Genomic DNA, 21,713 nt, shown 5'->3' with positions numbered 1-21,713 from the left:
TTACAGTGAGCAGGGGGTTGGACACGAATAACCTGGAGGTCACTTCTATGATCCTACATTGCAGGGGCTTGAAACTTTTATAATGTTCAAGGGCTAAGTTAGCAAATATTAGTAACTTAAGCAGTTAAAATAAATATGTAAAAATCAATATTAGTCCGTTATCGCTACTTTAAAGGGGTTTCTAGGAGAAATGTATCTAAATCAGCTCTTAGTACGAGTTATATAACTAATATACTTTTATTAGTCCATGTGCCCCGATTCTCTAGTAGCCGATTCATCCAAAATTCTGTCCACTTTCGTTAGTGTGCTCACTGTTCTGACAGCATGCAATCAGATGATTGTATGAAAGGGCTCTGCAGATTGCTTATTAATAAGCGACATCACTTCTTCGCCGTATAGTCAGAGAAGAGGCCAGCTACTATACTCCATACTATTGAAAGGTGATGTGGGTATATTTTTTCACTAGAAAATCCTTATATTTAGTATGGAGATAGTAGTGCATGTGTTTTGTTGTGAGGTTTAGGCTGGTTTTAGAAAACAACAGGCCAGTAACGTATGCAAAATTTGAACGCGATTTGCTTAATGTGCAGCTCTGTGTGTCTGTATTGCTGAAGGGTGCAGCACCTGCCTTTTTAGGATATACTGTTATCTGGGCTGGAAAGTGGACCAGCATAATGCATAATATGCTTGATACTCTGTTATTACATGATATCATCTTCTCTATTATTACATGTCTGCATAGAGTAATTTTGACTTCTTAACTACAACCGCAGCCAGGAAAAAGTTTGTCGAAGGCTGGAAACGTTGTTTTTTGGAGACCTGAGAGAGATAAAATTTCTTTTGTAGAGTACATGTCAGCTCATCCAATTTTTGGAAACTTTTTATGACATTTAAGATAAGTTTTGGCGTAAAAGGTTATCTATAAATCATACCACATACTATAAGCCATTAGTCACACTTCTGTTGGTGGCAATGCCATCATACTTGATAGGAAAGCAGCTGGAAAAAGTACAGAAATTACAACAGCTCCCCGGTGGATCCCAGTAGTAGTTAGTGGTGCAGTTGACATTCACCGTACCACGGATATGATACAACATTGTGTCTTTTGGTATGACCGGAAACCACTTGTTTGTGTGAGTTGGAGTTGTCAGGGTAAAACTCTGTAAAATTGACATCTCTTCCATAATATAAAATTAATTGAGTACAGTTTAGCTCCATGTCTTTGCAAATATTTATTTCTGAATATTGACATTGGTATCTCTTGATCATGTGATTGACCATGGCAGACAAGTAATAAGTAGGCGTCAGCCACAAAAGTGTCATTTCATTTCCAGCCTCATTTCACACACATTCCTTATGTTTTTCTCAGGCTTTTTTCTCAATAAAAGATACATTCAGATAATACTTGGACCACAGTACATAACAAATTGTGCCCTTGAAACAGTGTCTCCCTCAAGTCAATACAAGAGGAAAAGGTTATACGACGAAGTAGCTAAGATATAAAATGCGACTTTTCCGCTGAGAAAGTTGGCTGGATTATTACATTTATTATTTTTTTCAGAATTCTAAACACTATGGAGTGTTGGTGCTTTTTTTATATTATGGAAATCGTTTCTTCAACCATTCTCTCCAGTTATTCAGCCCGAGTTTCTCTGAACTCGTTTTGCTCCATTTACATATGCCAAGCAGTTCCTTAAGGACAACTCATTTTGCTGGCGCATGGTAGCCCAGGTTAATAGAAGCAATTTGAGGTCTTACCATGCAGATCATAGATTGTCGTGGCTTAGTATTATATTATTTAGGCCTTTAGTACGTCAGTTGCATCTTTACTGTAGATTCTTGATCTTTTCTAAAAAATACACAAACTTGCATTTCTCTGCTTATTAGAAAAGATTAAAACCTCCTTCTAAAAGTCTGTGCTACGAAGTCATTTGCTAGGAAAATGGGATGGTGGTTTGCTGGTACTCCCTGTCCAATGGCTTTAGTAAGGGGATGTGGAGGATGCAAACAATATTAATTTTGGTTTTCAATATTTTGTAAAAATTTATTTTAGGATCCTCTTCATTCTATGTACCAGTTGGCACTGTATATCTATTTAGGAACACCCCAATCTGTGCACTACATGGAACAGACACATTAAAGTCCTAAGAAGGACGATTGTAATAAGTGCCCTCAAAAAGATGTGCGATAACCTCACCCTATTCGATAATATTAATCTTATGTCCAATTTAGGACAATAAATTAATTGAATTCCACCTCAATCTGTAGCATTATGGAGTTTTATTATTTACCCTACAGGTAATCCGTGTCTGTAAGATGGTTATAAGTGGCATCCTTAAAAAGATGTTCGCTTCACTCAAGCCAAGTATATTAACCCTATGTCCTAGTTACTATCATAAGTCAGTTGAATTCCACTCCTATCTGTGAGATAAATAGAGTTTTACTATTTGTCCTTATGCCTCTTTCTTCTTTCCATAATATCCATTTCCACCAGCACAATTCAAGACTCTATGCATGATGTGCAATGCAGGTGGACTGTCCATCTACCCACAGCTCATCTAGCCCTCACACATTAACATAGGAATCCCCCACCTGACAATAGATGGGTCTGGTTTGTGTCTGAGCAACGCGTATTCTGACAGAAGGGTTCTCTGGCTTTCACCTGATGGGCTTGGGCTTGGCCAGTACCGGATTATTCATAGACTCAATTGGGTGATATGAGCAAGTGTCATTTTGAGGGCACTAACCTAAACTGTCCTCCTTAGGGCAAGTGCAAACGACCGTAGAGTCTTACGTCCGAGAGAATCGGGTCGATTATTCAAATGACACTCTGATTAAAATCTGATTAGTGTTTGATTAGACTATGATCTCAGTGAGAGCCGATTCTCTCGGATGAGGAAAAGATGGAGAAAAAAATTCTCATTGATTTGCATGGCCAAGTGTGATCTAAATAGCGGGTCAAACTCGTGTATGCAGCGGCCCCATAGACAAACATTGTTCCCAAGGTCAGGCCGATATTTTGTTGAATCGCACTCGGATCAATAATATGGCCGTCTGCACTAGCCCTTAAGATAACTACCTTCCATGGTTCCGTGTATCCCACCAATTGGGGAGAGGAATTGGATAAATCTAAGGTCCTTAATGGGACATAGGGTGGCAAACTCAAGTGTTCCTTTTAGAACATTAACAATCATCCTTCTTTTATGTGTTACGTGGATTGTTGTATAACTAAATGTTTCTTGTTTTTGTCTTAATTGGGACATGGTGTTGGTACCCCTATAGAATGAGATGATTAAATGACAGCCATGGAGGTGCCTTACTTAACCATCCTTGTCAGGATATGCAGTGCCAAACATTATCAATGTTCTGTGTTTCTCGCCAATAGGGCTAGAACAAACCTATGATCGATAATGATATATGAGGTTGACCATACTTGCAGAAGAAGTGGTAACCAAACATCCTCTTGTCTTGAGGGCACTAGCCTTAATGGTTCTTTTTAGGACAAAAAAACATTATCAATTCTCTGTGTTCCCATGCTTTGGGATGGAATTGAATATATTTATCTATTAAGGTACTATGTACTTGACCCTCTGTGAGCTCTGATAAAAAAAGAAGCCTCAAGTGTCGGGAGACAGTTCTCAGTTCTTCCATCCAGCTGCCACAGATTGTTGTGGGGCCTGGACCTGGACCATCTTTACTAGCAAGTGGTGCAATTGACATTTGTTTAGCGTCTATTCTGAAGCATCACTTGGTTTCTAATGGCATGCTTCATAGGTGAGGATCTTTCAAGTGTTTACTTCCTGAAAATGGTTACTATTCAATAGACACAACATGTAAAAATACATTTAGTTAGTAAAATAATTTATTAAAATACTTTTGTGTTTTCTGAGGTAACTTATCGTTGTGTCAGTGGTGGTGGCCCCTTAGATTATTCCTGTCTATGAATGTCTGTGTCTACCCACAGCATTGGGCGAGCATGTGCCATTCATGGTTTGGTAAGCTCTGTCTTGGCATTACGCACTAATCTCTGAGGTGATGTGTTTTACTTTTTCCTTTTTCTCTAGTTTTCTTGTCGGGGAGGCAAAGGCAACTGTGGTTTCTCAGTTTCTCCTCTGACAGACTCAGCAGGAGAAAATGTCAAATACATGATGACCACATCACTACAAGTAATTTAGTGTACAGAGCTGAGACGGAGCCATACCACACCAGACAAACAACACGTGCGTGGCTACCACTGCTTGAGATGTCAGATGGACACCGATATCTGCTGTTAAGAAAAATTTACGTGTCGCTACCAATAAAATTGTGAAATTATCGAATATATTCAATATCTGTTTATTTGAAAGGTTTGTGGAATAATCCCTCCAAGAAATCTGAGACCGATACGGTACATTATCTGCATGGTCTGTACTTGAGGGTGGTGGAAACTAAGATTTCTGAAGCCTACCTCCTGTTTTTATCCTTTTTGTCTAAGATATGACCTGGCCAGTGGCAGCATTCATGGAAATTGTTTTCAAATGTGGGTTTCATCGTCTGACGTAAATGTATCCACATTCTCTATTAGATGCCTATGCAGCTGATTTTCTCTTGGAAGGGGGAAGGGGAAGGTCATTACTATCTACTGACAGGAAACTTCTCTGCTTTAGGAAAAAAGTAAATCTTATTCAAGCGATATGTTTAGGTTTTGCTTCTAATCTGTCAGACACAAAAGAAAAACATCACATAATTGTTCGTGAATGTGGGAGGTTCGGAATATTTTCCATGAAATTAACACTGCTTGTTGTTCTTGTGCTCTCATGGAGTGCGGCCGATTCCCTGCAATTAGAATTACAGCCATGATATGTTCTCAGTTTGACCCCCTTCTTGTATGTAGGCAACGGATAGGATTTCCTATAATTTTTTGCGTCTACCTAACTTTTGGACTTAATTTACAATTTGTTATTCTGATAGACCTCTGTACGATGGATTACAGCAGACTTTTGAAAAATGCATTTTTTTGTGGGACAAATAAAATAAAAACTTAGTTTTAAAAAAAAAAAAAATTTTAGGATTCTTTTCTGTGTGTATAGGTATATGGTTGGAACTTGTAGCAATAAACATAAAGAAGACCTTCCACGAACTGAAAAGTGACCAGCTTTTGCTTTTCTTTTATCCCCCTTGAATAACTTTTTTTGGTTTGTTTGCTTAAATTTTCCAGGGATATTTTTTTTTTTTTTTTGTAGTCCTAATTGCTATGTTCTTTTTCAAGGAGGCGTTGCTCATGGGATTCTAAGAGGCGTGTCTTTATTGTTACTCTGTAAGCACCACCCCCTTGGTAAAACTCACCAAGATGAAGACTTAACAAAAAGGCCCATATCTCTAGAACCATGTGGCTAATAACAAAAATAAAAAAAACTAAATACTCAGGGGAGCAGTATGAATAAAATTAAAACAAAAACTGGCACCTTGCCCTGGTGACAGGTCTACATTAACAAAAGACAAGTGACTACACTCTTTCTGCCTAAAGCTTAATAGTAATGTGTTGTCTACATGTACAGCTATCTCCTTGTCTCATGAGAAAGCGGTCATCCATCTCACACATTGCAGGAGTCAAATACTGGAACATCACAAGTCACATACGTTGCATCAGAAGTCCGCGCAGATAGTTTGACGCTTCTCAGGAAGTAAAATAACAGGACAATATTCATTCCAGATGGGATTGAATACCAGGGGAAATCTTTTTTTACATTTTTTTTTGTATGAGCAAATATGCTTCCAATTCAGTTATTTGCCTTTCTGCAAAATATATTAGGAGTCCCTTTTTATTTTTATTTATTTTTTTTAGACATAACACTTTTTCTAGACATTATATTAAAGCTGTCCACATTATACCCTGATAAATGATTGCTTAATAATATGAGCATGGAGTCCTTAATGTACCTCTCCAAGGTTCTCACTTGATCCTACCATAATGATGATAGTTAATAACTTCCTATGGGATAGCTTGGCATTCATCATGTGCGTGCTATGGAGTGCGAGATGACGTGTAACTGGATGCCTTCTCTAAAATGCAGCTCATTATATGAAGTCCAGAGAAGCAAAAAACATAAAGGAGGGACCCTGATATCATTTTGAGGGAGTCTTAAAGTGTATAATATACTGACTGCTTGGACTCTGATGTTTCTACACTCCCAGCGCTCATCATGTGTCAGCTAACATGCTATCTGTATACTTACAATCGTTTGCCGACCATCTTCTCTACTTCTTTTGATGGTCTCCAATTGGGAAAAGATGGTACTGGGCACTAAACAGAAAGGGTGACACAGGACACGGGGTGAATAAGAGGTAATGGATACATTCCATACAGGGATATGTGGCACAGTATACATGGCACCTAATACTGACCTTCCCCTATAATGACTACTTTGTGCTGCCGGTCCTGCCTCTCCTCCATGTTGCTCTCTCAGGATGCCGCAGGGTTATGAAACCAGATTTATAGCAGCATTAAGCAGCCTGCTTCACTGTAAGCTTGTCTCTGATTGCCGCTTTGGCAAACAATGTCCAGTGTCAGGGCCGACGTACAGGAGATGAATTATTTTCAACCTTCTCAATCACGTAATGTTACACATGCTTATTCTGTCTTCTCTTACAGTCTATTAGTTGTGATGAGGGATATTCCTTCTTCGCCTGTCTGTCGACATGCTCTTCATTCTGTTAAGTGCACAGACACACTTCAAAAGCAACTTAAAGGGAATGCTTCAAAAACTGTGTGCTCATACCTTAAGTTGTGACAATTTGGCAAAAATATCAACTAATCTCTCATGGTAATCATTTTTGGTGGCTCCGAGATGCAGGGGGTGTCCATGTGAAGCTTCTGCCCAGCCTACCTAATCTAATCATATGAACACCACTACATGTAACTGTGGACCTGTAGCGGCCATATGCACTGTACAGTCATGGCCAAAAGTTTTGAGAATGACACAAATATTAATTTTTACAAAGTCTACTGCTTCATTTTTTCTAATGGCAATTTGCATATACTCCAGAATGTTATAAAGAGTGATCAGTTTAACAGCAATTACTTGCAAAGTCAATATTTGCCTAGAAAATTAACTTTATCCCCCAAAACACATTTCAACATCATTGCAGCCCTGCCTTAAAAGGACCAGCTAACAAAGTTTCAGTGATTGATCTCCAGCCCTGTCCTCATCAACACCCACACCTGTGTTAATGGAGCAATCTGTCATGATTAAGTAAGAATGACACCACTGGACACTTTAAAAGGAGGCTGGTGCTTGGCATCATTGTTTCTCTTCTGTTAACCATGGTTATCTCTAAAGAAACACGTGCAGTCATCATTGCACTGCACAAAAATGGCCTAACAGGGAAGAGTATCGCAGCTAGAAAGATTGCACCTCAGTCAACAATCTATCGCATCATCAAGAACTTCAAGGAGAGAGGTTCCCTTGTTGCCAAAAAGGCTCCAGGGCGCCCAAGAAAGACCAGCAAGCGCCAGGACCGTCTCTTAAAAATGTTTCAGCTGCGGGATCGGGCTGCCAGCAGTGCAAAGCTTGCTCAGGAATGGCAGCAGGCAGGTGTGAGTGCATCTGCATGCACTGTGAGGCGGAGACTCTTGGAGCAAGGCCTGGTCTCAAAGAGGGCAGCAAAGAAGCTACTTCTCTCCAGAAAAAAACATCATGGACAGACTGATATTCTGCAAGAGGTACAGGGAGTGGACTGCTGAGGACTGGGGTAAAGTCATTTTCTCTGATGAATCCCCTTTTTGATTGTTTGGGACATCTGGAAAACGGCTTATTCGGAGAAGACCAGGTGAGCGCTACCACCAGTCTTGTCTCATGCCAACTGTTAAGCATCCTGAAACCATTCATGTGTGGGGTTGCTTCTCAGCCAAGGGAATGGGCTCTCTCTCAGTCTTGCCTAAAAACAAAGCCATGAATAAAGAATGGTACCAAATTGTCCTCCAAGAGCAACTTCTCCCAACCGTCCAAGAGCAGTTTGGTGATCAACAATGCCTTTTTCAACATGGTGGAGCACCTTGCCATAAAGCAAAGGTGATAACTAAATGGCTCAGGGAACAAAACATGGAGATTTTGGGACCATGGCCTGGAAACTCCCCAGATCTTAATCCCATTGAGAAATTGTGGTCAATCATCAAGAGACGGGTGGACAAACAAAAACCTTCAAATTCAGACAAAATAAAAAGCATTGATTTTGCAAGAATGGACTGCTATCAGTCAGGATTTGATCCAGAAGTTGATTGAGAGCATGCCAGGGAGAATTGCTGAGGTCCTGAAGAAGAAGGGTCAACACTGCAAATATAGACTTGCTGCATTAACTGATTCTAACTGTCAATATAACCTTTTGTTACTCATAATATGATTGCAATTATATTTCTGAATGTGATAAAAACATCTGACAAACACACATAAAAACCAGAGGGCAGCAGATCATGTGAATATTTGTGTCATTCTCTAAACTTTTGGCCATGACTGTACACAAAAGACCTTGTATCAGTATGTATGGTCTTTTTCTGGAAACTTTCTGTGTAGCATAATTCGGGTAAGTTGCAGGTACATTTTTTGCATATCTGCAAGTAGCCACTTCTTTGTAAACTTTGAGGGTCCAAGATGTTTGAAACCCCCCCCCCCATTCATAAAATGATTGCGTATTCTGGCCGCTCAGAGGTATAGAAAACTGGTCATGAAGCTGCTCATAGTCCCTTGCATAGCAGTGACCAATCCCCAATCAGTGAGAGGGACAAGGTGATGTTCAAGCGCTGCAGTCCCTTCATTCTCAGATTGGGGTCCCAGAGGTCTGCCTTGATCCAATCTAAAAATGGTGGTATATCCTAGAGATTTGCGATGAAACAAAGCTAGAATAATTAAATGTAGTGTAAACCTAGGCCACCACTTATCTGGAGACTTCAAAAAGGACCTGGATGAAAGTGCGAAATGGGATTGGGTAGAAGCTATAGAAGCGTGGCGATCGTAGGTTTGGTTCTTGTGATGCAGCCGGGAGCAGATCAGTGACATGTCTCTTCTTTTTCTTGTTTTCCTTTTGTGAGGATAAAAATTTTACGACACTTTTACTGGCGTTAAGTAATTTTACAGAGATTTGGCAGCTTTTACGCTGCGTTGAGCAATAACCAGCACAGTATAAAACCATAAAGAAAAAAAATTAAACCTTAAAATCTGAGGAAAAAATATTTATTAAAAACAAATGACATTTCTGGCAATGTCCAGATGTGCGGATTCTAATCCTCTTATTTTTACATATTTTTTTTAAACTGACTCTGAAGATCTAATTGTAGCATTAACTGCCTGCTCTGTTTTCACAAGTGATTTATCCAGAATATTATGTATTTTCTTTCTTTCATTCTAGATGTGAGCCTTGACACCTACAAATGTAGTGCACATGTTCACACAATGGAGTAGATTCATCAATGATTTCACATCCGTTTTGTCTTATAAATACATTAAATGGATAGTGCGTCATATTCAGAAAGTCCTTTCAGCATTTTTTTTTTACAAGTTCCAATATGATTAGTAAAGTGATTGAGGCTTTAAAGATGCCGCAACCATGACACGGATCAGAAATGTGTGGTCTGACCTGACATTGTATGAAGTCTGTGACATATTAATTAACGAGATAATCCCGCCCCATGCTGCACGGAATGTCCGCTTGTGTTAATAGATGCCTGTCTGTCTTAAAAGATCACTTTTTTTATTACAAAAAAAAAATCTAAAAGGATTATCTCAACAAAGTGAATGTTTAAAAATGCGAAGTACCGTACTTGTAAAAACATGGAACTTTGCCATTTACTTGGTACAAAAAAACCCTCTCCAGTCTCAAAAAATGGAAGGATTTTTAATTCTATTGTGTCCTGTTCATTGCCCTGGTCACCAGCCACCTCTGCAGTTTTAGCAGTGGCTAATTTAGTAGGCAATGAGTACAGCACTTACAAGCTCTTTGCCATGCAGCTTGTAAGCGCTTCTTTGAAGCTCATTGGCTTTCTGGATAATATGTAATTACATAAAGTTGTAGTGTATGTGCCCCCTTAAGGTGTGGCAGAGTTAGCAGCTATCTCATTAGGTATGCACACTGTTCACATTTCCGTTTGCAGATAATGTACCTTTAGAATCCAGTACACAGGAGTGGTTTATATCTGCATAAATTGATTTATGTTCTGCTATCAGGAGGTTAAGAATTAGCAAAGCAGCCCTGTTTGCCATATTGGGCTGTAACGTCACATGGTTAGATCACTTGACCAGGGTCCTGGGTTTAGCACTGTAAGAGGAGGAGACATTTTGTGTGCAGGAGTGTGTTGCTCAGGTAGCAAACAGGTAGAACTTCTGTAAAAGGGAAACCACAGCCTCCGCTTCAGACAGCTGTGAGATGAGGACTGTGCATATAAGCAGAAATTGAGATTCAGGAATAACTGCACCATTGTTATATCTGCATTGCTATACTGGAAAGCAACTGTGATTGCTGCATTGGAATTGAATCTGTTAAATCACCGTTTATCTGGATGTACCTGTGTATTTGTGCAACAAGTAATGTTTTATTAATAGCCGCTCTGTCTTACCTGCTTTCTGGACTATTTGGAGTGCACCACATTACATCACACTACCAGGAAAAAAAGGTTAATTAAGTGCATCCTGGTGTCACGAACTTTGTTTTTTTATTTTTTCCATTTCATAGTGAAGTGATATCATCCGCACACCACATGGTGCGTGACCTATGGCATTACACACGCCTGCTTCAGTGCTCTGCTATCCTCAAAGCTGCACTGTCTGTGCTGCTTCATAAAGCCGCAGAGTTCAGGACAGTGGCTTAACCATTTGGTTGTCTTGATCTGTTCAAAAGTGCACTGTCTAGCAAGATGGATCTTAAGAAACTCTTTAGCGAAAAGTTATGGCATCTGTGATCACCATAACCTTTTTAAAGTATTCCATCCCTTTATGATCTTCTGGGGTACAGCCTCTGTGTTACAAGCCCTACACATTTTATTTTCCGTGCACAGTAAGGCCGGCCACATTACATCACCGCTACATTCAGGTGGAAGGGTTGTTCAGCAGTTCCATGCACAGATAGGTACCTCTGTGAAGGGAAAATCCACATTTTGTCATTTGTAATAGTAAGGTATAATACAGTGAAGCTTCATTAATTCAGTATCCAATAATAGAGAATTCCTGATAATCTGTAATTTATTTCTAGTTCAGAAATAGTGTATTGTGGGAATAGACAAAAGCAGAAGTAGAGAAAACCCATTAGGCGGTTAAATATCGTTGCAGCAACTCTTCAAAGCAAGTTCTTGTTGTTTTTGTGATAGTGCAGTAGATGAGCACAACATCGGCTATCTGCCAGTCTGTACCTTGTGTTACAGTCATGGCTGGCATGATATATTGGATATGATACAATTAGTTTCCAGAAGTTTACTTTGGATATTAGAATGCATTATGTGTCCCTTTAATTCTTCTGGAGAGGAGCGTTGATGAACTCCACTTTCCACCAAGTCTTAAGGGCCTGTTACACATAGCGATATCGCTAAAGCGTCACCGATTTTGTGACGCAGCAGTGATATCACTAGTGATATCGCTACATGTGATACTCACCTCTGACCAGCACCCCCGCTGGTTATCGGTGATCTTGTGAGATCGGCCTGGTCCATTTCTCGTCGTCGTCTTCCTGCTGGCGCCGACGAGCGAGCCATCGACGCAAGCGGAAGACGTCACCCTCGCCGCGTCTGACAGGTGAGTACGACCGCCGACCGCTGCTGCATCGCTGGTGAGATCTGCCTGTTTGGCAGCTCACTAGCGACCATTTAGCAATGCATCAGCGATCCTGACCGGGTCATATCGTGGTCAGGATCGCTGGTGCATCGCTAAATGTAATTGGGGCCTTTAGGCTTCTGGCCTTCTCTGTTTTCGAGGCTTTGAGCCCCGTATACTTGTGAAAACCAAAAATACTGGACTCTGTTGCTTGTTGACTGCTCTAGACAGTTATGAATGTGACCTGGCAGCCAGCAGGGTTTCCTGCTGACGTGGCTTCCCACAACGGGAGTAGAACAGAGCAGCTTCAGTGAACTGCTGCGGAGACGGTTACACGATGAATCACCAGGCTATGAGAGAAGGGAGAAATATGGAATAAGGCTGAAGCAGAGACAAAATGTTCATATACTCAACAACAAAGAAATCCCCATTCTCAGCAAAAAATAGTTGACTTTTGACTTGATTGTACATGTGCAGAACTCCTTTTGTTCCCCTTGCATTGAGGATATTTCTTTAAAGGGGATTTGTCATCAAACTCGCGTAGTCCGAAGTGCCGACAGCATGAACCTGGTCTGGATACATGATTGCAGCCAGGTATGGTTCACTCTGAAACGCTGCTGCTTTTCAGTTTAAACATACTGTACTTGAAAAAAGCTGATAGAGAACTATGGCCCCGATTCATTAAAACTGTCATATAGTATGCCATTGTTTAAAGGGAATCTATCAGCAGGATTCCCCCCCCCCCCCCAACTATTTATATGTAATACCTTTACATGGCCAGTCAGTAACTTAGTTGTTGAGAATGAGGCTGAATAATAGATCTGAAGCCTCGGTCACTATAGCTCTATTTCCCATGTCCTGCCGTGGACAGCTTCTGGGCTGTGTGAATCCAGGCAAAGGAGCTGCCAGTCAACAGGAGGAGGCTGCAGTCTGAGGAGTAGAGCCATAGTGACAGAGGCATCAGATCTGCCTCATTTGTGTATTTATTCAAACACTGATTTCTCAGTAATGAGGGAACGGACTCGCCATTTAAATGTATTTCTGGACTTATCTGTGAAAAAGCTACATGTGCATAAAAATAGTTTAGGGGGTAAAATCCTGCAGACAGATTCCCTCCAAACGGTTATTAATTTTGTGTGCAATGTAGTATAGGTGAAATAAATTGCTGTTTTGATCTACTTTTATTTATGTTGAATTGCAGAGAGCCAAAATCTCTTTATTTAGGGTTAGGCCACAAAAAAGACCATAGAATTTGCAAGATGGGAAAACATTGCTGCTAATTTATGTTTCCACCTTTTATAATATTTGGGGAAGTCTAAAAAAGACCTTCACTTTTTTAATACTTGATATTATTAGAAAGAACATTTATTATGGCAATCGTTCTTTCAAAATAAAACTGAGGTTCAGCCCTAGCCTGGTTAGGTGTTAGATCATATCTGTATGTGACTACTACAGCATTAGCACATATTCATTAAGGTCTGAGATTTAGGCTGTGTGGTGCAGTGACCACTGTGTCCGCTAGGGGCGCTGTGTGGGTGCCCCAGGACAGGAATGCAGGCATGTCCATTGTGGTAATGGAAATAGGATGAACGGCAGGATGGTAAATGACCGTTATGTATCCCAGGGTGGGTGGCCCTGGGATGGAAGCTTGAATGTATGTTAATCAGCAGAGGTACTGCTGAGGTTTTTGTTAGTGTATCAGGGAAGGCTTCCAGGTGGCTGATGAGATGGGTGGGACCAGTCACCTACAAACCCTCCCAGGGGCATGTGTCTGAAGTAAATCCTATGTGTGTGGTTGTGAATCTGAAGGACCTGCAATGAGGTCATAACCATGTGATGCTGTGGGTGTGGCTACGGACCATATAAGGTGACCAAGGTGGGTCACATGAGTGAATGCCTGTATCTGATTGGTCCGAGTGGAAGGTCCCGGAAGGCCGACGTGCTAGAAGGTGTGCCCCCTTCCTGAAGAGCATGTGGGGATGCTGCTGACCGTGTGTGGCCTGTGTGTAATAGCCTGTGAGTAGTGGACAGTCCCCAGGAGGGAAGGGACATCAGGACTGAGAAGCAGTTAAGAGGTAACCCCGGACAGGGGGAATTAACTGAGAGACTGTTGAGCCTGTTTGCTGGACAAAGTGCAGCCTGTGTGACCACAGGGCTAAGAGAGCGGAGCTCTACATTGAATCTTCATTTGGTCTGGTGTAAGACTGTTGCTGCCATATGGTTTATGCTGCACAATAAACCAGATGGACTGATTTATGTGAACAACCCGTGCCTGACGTGGTTAATCCGCTGCCGAGTGAGTTTCCCTCAACATGAACACTGAACGCTACCTTACAGCTGATATTAAACTATTACATAAATTATGCTGGAAAACCTTCAGGCTGTGTGCACATGCTGCTTTTTTTTTTAGCGCAGATTTGTCACAAAACTGGAAGGGTTTCCTGATGCCAGCAAAGTGAATAAAATTCCTGAAGTCTCGTGCACACATTGCTTTTTTTGTCTTACTGATTTAAATCTACAGCATGTCAATTCTTTCAACGTTTCTGCTGCAGATTTCACCCATATTAATGAGTGGGGGAAAATCTGCAGCAACAACGCGTGTTCTTGATCCGGCATATTTTCTCCCAAGAGATGCAGAAATTTGTGCACCGAATACTTAACGTGCACGTTTGTGTTACATGAATGCTCAGTAGCTGTTGGAGGTGTCAGTTCCGCTAACTTTATTTATGTTGATGTGGTCTTTGGTATGTTTGGATTTTTGGTTGGCTTAACCTTTTTTGATGCTGCTTTTGTTTGTTTGACCTGTGACATGTGGGTCAAAGAATCTTTGCTTTACAGCCCCTTTAAGTATATTGTGAGAAGTGTTTACATCTTTGTTCCTTGCTGCTGACTGGTAGTCTCTTGTATAAGTCTCCTCCAACCTACAGCACAACTGTCTGGGGTGACTTCACTAATGACCTTCTTCTATGCATGAGTCACTATGTAACTGCGGGACACAGAGTCACTCTAGCAGCGTATTGTGGATAAAAATCAGATATCACACCTCACATTTGATATGTCAGTGACTTCCATTCTGGATCTCAGAAAAAGTTATATGTATAAATTTAAATATGCAAATAGCTTTTTCCGAGATGAAAAGGACAGGAACGGTAGCGCCACCTGTCGGGGGTAGCAATCCTAAATGTCAGTATCAACCCGTTAATAAGCCTTCATACATGATTTAGGCTAAAAAGCCAAACAAGGCACTTCATTTGCACACACGTGTTATGGTGGTTTTGCTCCTCAGCAGTGCAGAGCAGGAGAACTGGTTTGGCTGGGTGAGAGGCTATGAGAGGGTTTCCTATGGGTAAAGCTTTTCCTCGTGGAGATTGCCAAGTTGGCATAAAGAGTCTTATAGGCCGTGTAATGCTTATCTGGCAATTTAAATATGTATAGATTTAGGAAGAAAAGCCCCCCCCCACATTTACTTTGGTCACAAGATGCGTGACTGATGAGACAACTGTTGAACTGAAGTGGATATGAATTAAAAAAAGGTAGTAACTCATAAATGAAAATGGGAAATAAAACTGATGTAAGAAAATGACCAACCACATACATAATGCTGAGCAGTGAGTACTGAATGGTGTGAAATGTAAATGCCCCATGAAGGAGTTAAGGCTAAGTGCACACGCTCCGGATTGGTCTGCGGATTTTTTGGCCCTCCGTATCCACAGCAGATTCTCCTGCGGTGTACAGTACCATTTATATTCAATGCAAAATAAAAACCGCTGTGCACATGCTGCAGATTTTTCCGTGCAGATTTGCTGCGGTTTTTAATCCGCAGTATGTTAATTCTATGTGCGGATTCCGCAGTGTTTTTACACCTCTTCCATTATAGGAATCCGCACAAAAACTGCAGAAAATCCGCAGTAAATCTGCACTAAATCCGCAGATAAAACGCAGGCCATTTTACCTGCGGATTTAGCAAAATCCGCGCAGCAGAATCCGCAACGTGTGCACATACCCTTAGTGGTCAACAGGGTCAGCAATGCAAGAAGATCAACAAGTTTGTGGATGTTGGATGAAATAGTGAGGTGGGTTAATACTTGGGCACTGATGGTATTTAATAGTACAGACAAAATGTGTGCTATCTGTACGAGAAGTAGTGATTTGATTTTATGTCATGAAAGCCAGCTGAACTGGCTGGAGGTATTGGAAGTGCTTCATGTTTTTTTTTGGCAGGTCAAGAGAATAAGATCTAAAAGAATTTTAAAATGTACTTTTTGACATTTAACTATTGTTGAGCTATTCCTAGACCGAATACAGAAGACCTCTGAAGACCATGACCTATTGCTTGGGGTATCTGACGGCGTTCTTAATGTTTATAATTTCAAGGGTCTACACAGTTGGTACTGAACACCAACCTCTCTATTTTGAACACTATAGCTAAGCACAGTCCTATTTAGTATTTAGCACACGTTTGCTAATATTTTTACCCTGCAGCAGTAAAGTTTTCAGCCCTGGGTTGTGGATAGGTCTCTCCATCACAAAGTGGCTTTTATCGCTAGAATCCTACTTAGAGTAATTTGTATTTCCTTATTCAATGCTATTTGACCCCGCCAGGAATGTAAGACTGAATGAGTGTGAAATAGAGATGGGGATTCTCTTAAAGGCATTCCTTTCATCCTTTAAGCCTGAAACTTAAAAGACCTTTTGTAAAGAACTAACTCAATTTCACCATTGGTAAGGTCATCTCAAATAGAGTTGGTAAATTACCAGATTTTTGTTTTTTTAGCTGATTGCAGGTAAATAATATTACACGGAATATTCTCTGATTTTGTTTGTCTTCTGAAATTTGTTGAGAGGTCTCTATTGCTGCGTGATAAACGTAAAAATGCTTCTTGTCTTGTGAAATTACTCTGTTTAGGATCAAAGAAAAACCTTCTGATGTCTGTATGCAGTTAAGAATTCATACACATCGAGGGGACGTCCGGTATCTTCAGGTTGCAAGTTTCTGAGGGTTAGATGGGAGATAAAAGCACTGTGAGTGTCATGGCAAGTAATGGTGCATATCACAAATTCATAAGGAGGTTCCCTATTCTCTACGATTTATTACACAGGTCTGCAAAAAAATTTTTTTCAAGAGCTGTTTTGGTTATTCCACGTAATCTTTGTTTTTGAGTGCGCTGAATCTGAAAATGACAATGTAATGACAAGTTAAGTATCTATGTTAAATAAGACACTACCTCAAAATAAATGAAAATAGACTCAAAATTAATTTTTTATTACAAATGTTTCATGAAAATCATTTTTTTAACTGCAATGAGCTTACTAACACACACTAAAATCGATTCTTCTTCCCTGTGAGGCTTCTCTTGGTACATTTACGATTGTAAGTAGCATCTGTAATGTCTCTCTGAAGCGTTCAACAGTAGTCTGCCATCATTGTAATGCTCCATCTTCCCTGGTATCTTCTTTCCATCTCTTTAATGTCCTGGTGGAATCGTTCACCTTGCTCTAAACTCACAGCTCCCAATTTTTCAGGAAAGTTGTTAAGGTGGGAATGGAGGAAATGCACTTTCAAACTCATCAGGCAACCTAAAGCTTGAAATGCTTTCAGCATTTGTCCGACGATTTTTTTTTGTAGTCAGGGTCTTTGTTATTGCCTAAAAATGTCTCTACAACCTCTTTAACCCTTTCACTACCAAGGGTGGTTTGCATGTTAACTCCCGGGCCAATTTTTACAATTCTGACCACTGTCCCTTTGAGGTAATAACTCTGAAACGCTTCCATGTATCCCGGTGATTCTGACATTGTTTTCTCGTGACGTATTGTACTTCATGTTAGTGGTAACATTTCATTCAAATAACTTGCGTTTATTTGTGAAAAAACGGAAATTTGGCGAAAATTTTTAAAATTTCGCCATATTCCAAATTTGAATTTTTATGCCCTTAAATGACAGCGATATGGCACACAAAAAATTTGATAAGTAACATTTCCCACATGTTTACTTTACATCAGCACAATTTTGGAACCAAAATTTTTTTTGTTAGTAAGTTATAAGGGTTAAAAATTGACCAGCGATTTCTCATTTTTGCAACACCATTTTATTTTTACGGACCACATCACATTTGAAGCCACTTTGCGGGGTCTATATGATAGAAAATACCCAAAAGTGACACCATTCTAAAAACTGCACCCCTTAAGGTGCTCAAAACCACATGCAAGAAGTTTATTAACCCTTTAGGTGCGTCACAGGAATTTTTTGAATATTTAAAAAAATGAACATTTAACTTTTTTTCACAATTAAAATACTTCAGGTTCAATTTTTTTTATTTTACCAAGGGTAACGAGAAATTGTACTGCGAAAGTTATTGTGCAATTTGTCTTGAGTACGCTGATACCCGATATGTGGGGGGGAATCACTGTTTCGGCGCATGGCAGAGCTCAGAAGGGAAGGAGCGCCGTTTGACTTTTTCAATGCAAAAGTGGCTGGAATTCAGATCGGACGCCATGTCGCGTTTGGAGAGCCCCTGATGTGCCTAAACAGTGGAAACCCCCCACAAGTGACCCCATTTTGGAAACTAGACCCCCCCATGGAACTTATCTAGATGTGTGGTGAGCACTTTGAACCCCCAAGTGCTTCACAGAAGTTTTTAACGCCCGGGCGTGAAAATGAAAAAATCATTTTTTTCCACAAAAATGATATTTTTGCCCCCAATTTTTTATTTTCCTAAAGGTAACAGGAGAAATTGGACCCCAAAAGTTGTTTTGCAATTTGTCCTGAGAAGACTGATACCCTATATGTGGGGGTAAAACACTGTTTGGGCGCATGGCAGAGTTTGGAAGGAGCACCATTTGACTTTTTCAACGCAGAATTGGCCGGAATTGAGATCAGACGCCATGTTGCATTTGGAGAGCACCTGATGTGCCCAAACAGTGGAAACCCTCAATTCTAACTCCAACCCTAACCCCAACACACCCCTAACCCTAATCCTAACCCTAGCCCTAATGGGAAAATGGAAATAAATACATTTTCTTTTAATTTTATTATTTTTCCCTAACTAAGGGGGTGATAACGGGGGGTTTGATTTACTATTTACGGCGGTTTTTATGTTTGGCAGCTGTCACACGCTAAAAGACACTTTTTTATTGTAAAAATAGGTTTTGCATCACCACATATTGAGAGCTATAATTTTTCCATATTTTGACCCACCGGGTCATGTGAGGTCTTATTTTTTGCGGGACGAGTTGACGTTTTTATTGGTACCATTTTCGGGCACGTGACATTTTTTGATCGCTTTTTATTTTGTTTTTTGGGACGCAGAATTTACAAAAACCAGCGTTTCATGATTTTCTTTTGGGTGGTGCGTTTATGCCGTTCCGGGTGCTGTAAAATTTATAAGGCGGTTTTATTCTTCGGGTCAGTACAGTTACAGCGTTACCTCATTTAGGTCTTTTTTATGTTTTGGTGCTTTTATGCTATGAAAACAATTTTATATAAAAAATTATTTTTGCATCACTTTATTCTGCGAGCTATAACTTTTTATTTTTTCGCTGATGATGCTGTTTGGCAGCTCGTTTTTTGCGGGACAAGATGACGTTTTCAGCGGTACCATGGATATTTATATGCGTCTTTTTAATCGCGCGTTATTGCACTTTTTGTTCGGCGATTTATGATAATAAATCATTTTTTTGCTTCGTTTTTTATTTTTATTTTTTAAGGGGTTCGCTTAAGGGGTTAACTATTGGGACAGTTTTATAGGGCGGGTCGTTACGGACGGGGCGATACCAAATATGTGTACTTTTATTGTTTTTTTGTTTTTATTTCCAAAAAATGAATTTATTGGGGAATATATATATATATATATATATATATATATATATATATATATATATAATAAATATATATATATATATATATATATATAATTTTTTAATTTATTTAGCGTTTTTTTTTTTTTTTTTTTTTTTAAATTACTTTTACACTTTTTTTTACTTTATTACAATGTCCCAGGGGGAACATCACTGTCCTGTGACAGATCGCTTATCTGTCACATCACAGATCACTGTGACAGATCAGCGATCTGTCACAGGCAGTCCAGAAGGCTTCCTCATGCCTGCGCTTTGCAGGCACTGAGGAAGCCAGCTTCTTGCAGGCCTCCGGAGGTCCCCGCCGCCATATTGGATCCGGGGACCTGCAGGAAAGGAGCCCCCCGCAGCAGCGCTGCACATTGCGCTGCCGTGGGGGACTCAGGGAAGCACGGAGTACACCGCGATCGTGTTTGATCACGGTGTGCAAGGGGGTAACGTGTCGGGGGCGGTCCGTGACTGCCCCTGACACATTGTGCCGGGTATCAGCTGTGATAATCACATGGACGGGATATTACGTCCATTGTAGGTAAGGGGTTAAATGCAATCCACCCTTCTTTTTGAGGATGCATCATGGTATTGATAAACTCTTGATCAGCTATAAGCCTTCTAATGTCTGGTCCGAAGAACACACCTTCCTTCAATTTTGCCTCCGAGAGGCCTGGAAACTTGGTGACAAAGTATTTGAAGCATTCTCCATCTTTTGGAAGTGATTTTACGAATTGCTTCATCAATCCCAATTTGATGTGGAGAGGTGGTAGAAGAACTTTATGGGGAGGAACCAAAGTTTCTCGGAGGACATTTTTTTTCACCAACTATGAGCACCCTCGGCTGCCAATTCTTGGGCCAGTGATTTTGTCGGTCTCGACTGTCCCATAGACACAGAAAACAAGGGTATTTGGTATACCCAGCTTGTTGCCCGAGCAGCATGCACAAGACTTTCAAATCCCCGCACACTTGCCAATCGTGGTCTTCATATTTAAGTTTACGAAGAACCAATTCCAAGTTCTCGTAGGTTTCCTTGAGGTGTACGGAATGACCTACAGGGATGGAAGCATAAAAACCGCCGTTGTGGAGTAAAACTGCTTTGAGACTTCTTTTTGAAGAATCTATAAAAAGACGCCATTGCGCTGAATCATATTGGATTTTGAATTGACCCATCAAACCTTCGACATCGATGCAATAAACCAACTTATCTTCCTGGGCAAAGTAAGGAACGAACTCGTCTTTACGATGTCTGAACCATGAAAAAGACACTCCTGGCAACAATTCTTGCTTTTGAGCCTTGATCCGAGTAACTCAGCGGCATCTTTGGGAAGATTCAAGTCTCTTACCAAATCATTCATCTCCTCCTGGGAAAACAATTTTGGTCTTGTATCATCTTCAAAGTCAGAACTTGATTCATCATCTGGTTCAGGTATGGCTCCACCTTCATCGGAGCTAGGTATCTCTTCCAAGGTAGCAGGGGCCTTGGGTACTGGTATATCTGTGCCATGGGGGATGGGACGAATTGCTGAGTGAATATTGGGGTATGAAATGGAATGCTTCCATTTTGAATTATACCCTTTCACATCGCATGAACAAAAGTAATAATCTTCACTATGGTTCTTTTGCTGTCGCCATACCATAGGAATCCCATAACGGAAAGCTTTTTTCTTACCCTTGAACCAATTTCGGAGGTCCTCAACACACCGTTTGCACACTTTATGAGGCTCCCAAGCTTTATCTTGATCTCCAAGCTTTAGACCGAAATATGCGAAGTATACTTTTTCCACAAAGTCTGTAATATTCAGCTGTTGCTTCAACACTGTATATTCATCACAAATGTAACAGAAACTGTCAGGCGAATTAATACACTTCCGCTGAGCCATAATGCTAATTTTGGGAAACACGGTTGAATATGACGAGCTAACACGAACTGAGATTAAAAAGTGTGAACAGGCGAGAACCAGGATAAAACAATTGGAACAAGCCTGGAAATGTCATTGCCCGCTCGTTCAGCTTGCAACATGTTGATGCTGGTTTCATTAGCTCACTCTTCAAGTTCTTTTCTTTGAAAGTTATATCTTTTTGGCATTGTATATCATGCAG

General features: G+C 40.4%; 1 protein-coding gene across 2 annotated transcripts in view; it reads left to right on the top strand.

Annotated features, from left to right (window-relative positions):
• The window catches only part of FNDC3B (fibronectin type III domain containing 3B), a 474,468-nt gene that overhangs the window by 135,524 nt on the left and 317,231 nt on the right, over positions 1–21,713 (top strand). Inside the window, exon 1 of one of the 2 annotated variants that reach the window (XM_073578842.1) lies at positions 13,646–13,846. The exons of the other annotated variant lie outside the window; for it this stretch is intronic. The gene's annotated coding sequence lies outside the window, so the exon portion shown is untranslated. Of the gene's footprint in view, positions 1–13,645; positions 13,847–21,713 lie in introns of those variants that run through there. 2 annotated transcript variants of the gene reach the window in all.

This window comes from Dendrobates tinctorius, unplaced genomic scaffold, assembly GCF_039654945.1.
Source record: "Dendrobates tinctorius isolate UK_male_01 unplaced genomic scaffold, ASM3965494v1 ptg000060l, whole genome shotgun sequence".
In the NCBI taxonomy this organism is placed as follows: Eukaryota; Metazoa; Chordata; class Amphibia; order Anura; family Dendrobatidae; genus Dendrobates; species Dendrobates tinctorius.
This window is presented reverse-complemented; position numbering and strand designations above follow the sequence as displayed.